Source organism: Oncorhynchus masou, chromosome 7, assembly GCF_036934945.1.
Source record: "Oncorhynchus masou masou isolate Uvic2021 chromosome 7, UVic_Omas_1.1, whole genome shotgun sequence".
In the NCBI taxonomy this organism is placed as follows: Eukaryota; Metazoa; Chordata; class Actinopteri; order Salmoniformes; family Salmonidae; genus Oncorhynchus; species Oncorhynchus masou.
In genome coordinates this window covers 6,488,690-6,494,689 of record NC_088218.1, presented here as the reverse complement: position 1 = coordinate 6,494,689, position 6,000 = coordinate 6,488,690, and the positions used below count along the sequence as shown (strand labels likewise).

General features: G+C 45.5%; 1 pseudogene; it reads left to right on the top strand.

Annotated features, from left to right (window-relative positions):
- The window catches only part of LOC135542931 (receptor tyrosine-protein kinase erbB-4-like), a 255,714-nt pseudogene that overhangs the window by 241,903 nt on the left and 7,811 nt on the right, over nucleotides 1–6,000 (top strand).

Below are 6,000 nucleotides of genomic sequence, written 5' to 3'. Positions count from 1 at the left end.
TGGTGCGTGTTCTTCACTGGTTGCCTTTTCTCGTGGCAACAGGTCACAAATCTTGCTGCTGTGATGGCACACTGTGGAATTTCACCCAGTAGATATGGGAGTTTTTCAAAATTGGATTTGTTTTCGAAAGCTTCTTTGTGGATCTGTGTAATCTGAGGGAAATATGTCTCTCTAATATGGTCATACATTGGGCAGGAGGTTAGGAAGTGCAGCTCAGTTTCCACCTCATTTTGTGGGCAGTGAGACACATAGCCTGTCTTCTCTTGAGAGCCATGTCCTGCCTACGGCGGCCATTCTCAATAGCAAGGCTATGCTCGCTGAGTCTGTGCATAGTCAAAGCTTTCCTTAATTTTGGGTCAGTCACAGTGGTCAGGTATTCTGCCGCTGTGTACTCTCTGTGTAGGGCCAAATATAACTTGATCAATTCAAATCAAATCAAAACAAATTGCATTCTAGTTTGCTCTGTTTTTTTGTTAATTCTTTCCAATGTGTCAAGTAATTATCTTTTTGTTTTCTCATGATTTGGTTGGGTCTAATTGTGCTGCTGTCATGGGGCTCTGTAGGGTGTGTTTGTGAACAGAGCCCCAGGACCAGCTTGCTTAGGGGACTCTTCTCCAGGTTCATCTGATCTGTAGGTGATGGCTTTGTTGTGGAAGGTTTGGGAATACAATAACATCCTTTTAGGTGGTTATAGAATTTAACTGCTCTTTTCTGGATTTTGATAATTAGTGGGTATCGGCCTAATTCTGCTCTGCATGCATTATTTGGTGTTCTACGTTGTACACTGAGGATATTTTTGCAGAATTCTGCGTGCAGAGTCTCAATTTGGTGTTTGTCCCATTTTGTGAAGTCTTGGTTGGTGAGCTGGACCCCAGACCTCACAACCATAAAGGGCAATGGGCTCTATGACTGATTCAAGTATTTTTAGCCAAATCCTAATTGGTATGTTGAAATTTATGTTCCTTTTGATGGCATAGAATGCCCTTCTTGCCTTGTCTCTCAGATCGTTCACAGCTTTGTGGAAGTTACCTGTGGCGCTGATGTTTAGGCCAAGGTATGTATAGTTTTTCTGTGTGCTCTAGGGCAACAGTGTCTAGATGGAATTTGTATTTGTGGTCCTGGTGACTGGACCTTTTTAACATGCCATTATTTTGGTCTTACTGAGATTTACTGTCAGGGCCCAGGTCTGACAGAATCTGTGCATAAGATCTAGGTGCTGCTGTAGGCCCTCCTTGGTTGGTGACAGAAGCACCAGATCATCACACAAACAAGACATTTGACTTCAGATTCTATCCACAACAACTAGGGTGAGGTCAGTCCGGGTGCTGCAGATTTTTCTCTGCCCGCGCCAGTTCGTTGATATATGTTGAAGAGGGTGGGGCTTAAGCTGCATCCCTGTCTAACCCTCACGTTGTGTGAAGAAATGTGTGTGTTTTTTGCCAATTTTAACCGCACACTTGTTGTTTGTGTACATGGATTTTATGATGTCGTATGTTTTACCCCCAACACCACTTTCCATCAGTTTGTATAGCAGACCCTCATGCCAAATTGAGTCGAAGGCTTTTTTGAAATCAACAAAGCATGAGAAGACTTTGCCTTTGTTTTGGTTTGTTTGGTTGTCAATTAGGGTGTGCAGGGTGAATACATGGTCTGTTGTACGGTAATTTGGTAAAAAGCCAATTTGACATTTGCTCAGTACATTGTTATCATTGAGGAAGTGTAGAGTCTGCTGTTAATGATAATGTAGAGGATTTTCCCAAGGTTACTGTTGACTGCTCTCTCTCTCTCTCTCTCTCTCTCTCTCTCTCTGTCTTTGTGTCTGTCCCTCTCTGTCGCTCTCTCTCTCTGTCTCTCTTTTCATCTCTCTGTCGTTATCTCTCCCTCTCCTTCTTTCTCTCTCTCTCTCTCTCTCTCTCTCTCTCTCTCTCTCTCTCTGTCTCTCTCTCTCTTTCTCTCTCTCTCTCTCTCTCTCTCTCTCTCTCTCTCTCTCTCCTCTCTCTCTCTCTCTCTCTCTCTCTCTCTCTCTCTCTCTCTCTCTCTCTCTCTCTCTCTCTCTGTCTCTCTCTGTCTCTCTCTCTCTCTCTCTAACACTATCTACTGTACATTGTCTCAGGCCAGCCAATGACTGAATGGTATTTCATGTTATTCTAAGATTCAGGATGAATCTGTTATTTGGTATCAGCAGTCACCATGGTGACCAGTGACCACTATTCCTCTGGGACTCAAATGTACACAACGTACTAAAAGCCTTTTAGTGGGCCTGAATGAGCAGTACACAGATAGCAACAGGGCACCTTAGCATTCAGAGGTCGTTGTTACTACACATTACCTTACTATCTGAATCAAACATGTTCTTTTATGACAAGCTGTGTCTTCTTTCTTCCAGGCTGGATGATAGACGCAGACAGCAGGCCCAAGTTTAAGGAGCTGGCTGCAGAGTTGTGTAGGATGGCCCGGGACCCCCAGAGATACCTGGTCATCCAGGTACGGCTCAGCCCTGCTCTCTCTCTCTGTCTGGTCTGCTGGTGGATGAGACACAAGGCAGTCCAGTCCTGAGAAATGCATGAAAATCCTGTTTAGGAGTATTGCAGTTCGCTGAACTTAAATATTTACATTTACATTTAAGTCTTTAGCAGACGCTCTTATCTTACAAATTGGTGAATTCACCTTCTGACATCCAGCGGAACAGCCACTTTACAATAGTGCATCTAAATCATTTAAGGGGGGGGTGAGAAGGATTACTTTATCCTATCCTAGGTATTCCTTGAAGAGGTGGGGTTTCAGGTATTTCCTTTTTACTTTGCATATCTGCGTACTCTGGTTTAATGCACATGTCCACAACAGTCCCAAGATATTGTAAAAATCAGGATCATGTTGAGCAAGTAGACAGTTGAGGCATACTCTGCCTGAACTTGATCAATTCCAAATCAAATCAAAACAAATTGTATTTTTCACATCCGCTGAACACCTTACAGTGAAATGCTTACTTACAAGCCCTTAACTAACAATGCAGTTTTAAGATAAATAATTGTTAAGTAAAAATAGATAAGTAAAAAATGGGATAAAAATTACAATGAATTAAAGAGCAGCAGTTAAATAACAGTAGCGAGGCTCTGTACAGGGGGTACAGCGTCAATGTGCGTGGGAACAGGTTAGTCGAGGTAGTTGAGGTAATATGTACATGTAGGTAGAGTTAAAGTGACTATGCATAGATAATAAACAGAGAGTAGCAGCAGCGTAAAAGAGGAGATGGGGGGGGGGTGACAAGGTGGGGGGGGGGGGGACAATGCAGATAGTCTGGGTAGACATTTGATTAACTGTTCAGGGGTAGAAGCTGGGATCAGACCCTTTTTTTCAATGTTTGCCTAAAACGACATACCCAAATGGGGTGGGGTGGGTGTGGGGCCAGAACCAGCTGGGGTTCAAACTTTAGAACCCAGTTCCGACATTTTAATATAAAAATTGATTTGATCAAACAAAACTACGCTACATTTTATCTCTGGGACCCTCAGGATGACAAAACAGAGCAAGATTACTGAATGTAAGTACATTATTTACCTTCAGAGGTGAATGTATCAAACCAGTTGCCGTGATGAAAGTGTTTTGTTGTTGTGTCCTCTCCTCAAACAACATGGACGTGTTTTCACTGTGCTTCTACGCCTGCATTGCTTGCTGTTTGGGGTTTTAGGCTGGGTTTCTGTACAGCACTTTGAGATATCAGCTGATGTACGAAGGGCTATATAAATACATTTGATTTGATTTGATTTAATAGCTACTGTAAACTGGAAAGTGCATTTAGATGAAAATAATCTCAGCTTTCTGCCCATATAAGACATGTCCTGGGAGATGTTCTTGTTACTTATAACGTCATGCTCATGACATTAGCATACGTTAGCGCCACCGTCCCAAATGTGGTGTTGCGCAGCAAAACATTTCGCTACGCTGTGCTCTGCTGAACACAACCCAGTAGACAGTAATATGATGTTGTGTATCTGTGTTTCTTAACTCAGGGGGATGACCGTATGAAGCTGCCCAGCCCCAACGACAGTAAGTTCTTCCAGAGCCTGTTGGATGAGGAGGATGTGGAGGACTTTATGGATGCTGAGGAGTACCTGGTTCCCCATCACTTTAACATGCCTCCACTATCATACACAGCCAGGCTCCGCGTCGACTCCAACAGGGTAGGTAGAAGCACACATTTGTGCACACACACACACACACACACACACACACACACACACACACACACACACACACACACACACACACACACACACACATGCACAGAAACACCCCCCACACATGCACAGAAACACCCCCCCCCCACACACACACACACACACACACACACACACACACACACACACACACACACACGCAGAAGCACACATACACACACACACTCAAATTAACAACTACACACACATACTATCCACAACAACTAAATTGTGATGTAATTCCTCCTCTCTTTTCCTCAATGTCCTATCAGCCTCAGAAAGTATCAAACCCTACCTCCACTTCCATCTGATTTCCATTCATCTAGACAGCCCTTCTCTCTTTCTCTGTCCCAGTGTATCTCCTCCAGTTCTTCTCTCTCTCTCTCTCTCTCTGTCCCAATGTATCTCCTCCAGTTCTTCTCTCTCTCTGTCCCCAGTCTGCCTCCTCCAGTTCTTCTCTCTCTCTCTCTGTCCCAGTCTGCCTCCTCCAGTTCTTCTCTCTCTCTCTCTGTCCCAGTCTGCCTCCTCCAGTTCTTCTCTCTCTCTCTGTCCCTCCTCCAGTTCTTCTCTCTCTCTCTGTCCCAGTATATCTCCTCCAGTTATTATCTCTCTCTGTCCCAGTATATCTCCTCCAGTTATTATCTCTCTCTCTGTCCCAGTCTGCCTCCTCCAGTTCTTCTCTCTCTCTCTGTCCCAGTGTATCTCCTCCAGTTCTTCTCTCTCTCTCTGTCCCAGTCTGCCTCCTCCAGTTCTTCTCTCTCTCTCTGTCCCAGTGTATCTCCTCCAGTTCTTCTCTCTCTCTCTGTCCCAGTGTATCTCCTCCAGTTCTTCTCTCTCTCTCTGTCCCTCCTCCAGTTCTTCTCTCTCTCTGTCCCTCCTCCAGTTCTTCTCTCTCTCTCTGTCCCAGTCTGCCTCCTCCAGTTATTATCTTTCTCTCTGTCCCAGTTTATCTCCTCCAGTTCTTCTCTCTCTCTCTGTCCCAGTGTATCTCCTCCAGTCTGCTTCTCTCTCTCTCTGTCCCAGTCTGCCTCCTCCAGTTCTTCTCCTCTCTCTGTCCCAGTCTGCCTCCTCCAGTTCTTCTCTCTCTCTCTGTCCCAGTGTATCTCCTCCAGTTCTTCTCTCTCTCTCTGTCCCAGTCTGCCTCCTCCAGTTCTTCTCTCTCTCTGTCCCTCCTCCAGTTCTTCTCTCTCTCTCTGTCCCAGTGTATCTCCTCCAGTTCTTCTCTCTCTCTCTGTCCCAGTATATCTCCTCCATCTTCTCTCTCTCTCTCTGTCCCAGTGTATCTCCTCCAGTTCTTCTCTCTCTCTCTCTGTCCCAGTCTGCCTCCTCCAGTTCTTCTCTCTCTCTCTCTGTCCCAGTCTGCCTCCTCCAGTTCTTCTCTCTCTCTCTGTCCCAGTCTGCCTCCTCCAGTTCTTCTCTCTCTCTCTCTGTCCCAGTCTGCCTCCTCCAGTTCTTCTCTCTCTCTCTGTCCCTCCTCCAGTTCTTCTCTCTCTCTCTGTCCCAGTCTGCCTCCTCCAGTTCTTCTCTCTCTCTCTGTCCCAGTCTGCCTCCTCCAGTTCTTCTCTCTCTCTCTCTGTCCCAGTCTGCCTCCTCCAGTTCTTCTCTCTCTCTCTGTCTCAGTGTATCTCCTCCAGTTCTTCTCTCTCTCTCTGTCCCAGTGTATCTCCTCCAGTTCTTCTCTCTCTCTCTGTCCCTCCTCCAGTTCTTCTCTCTCTCTCTGTCCCAGTGTATCTCCTCCAGTTCTTCTCTCTCTCTCTGTCCCTCCTCCAGTTCTTCTCTCTCT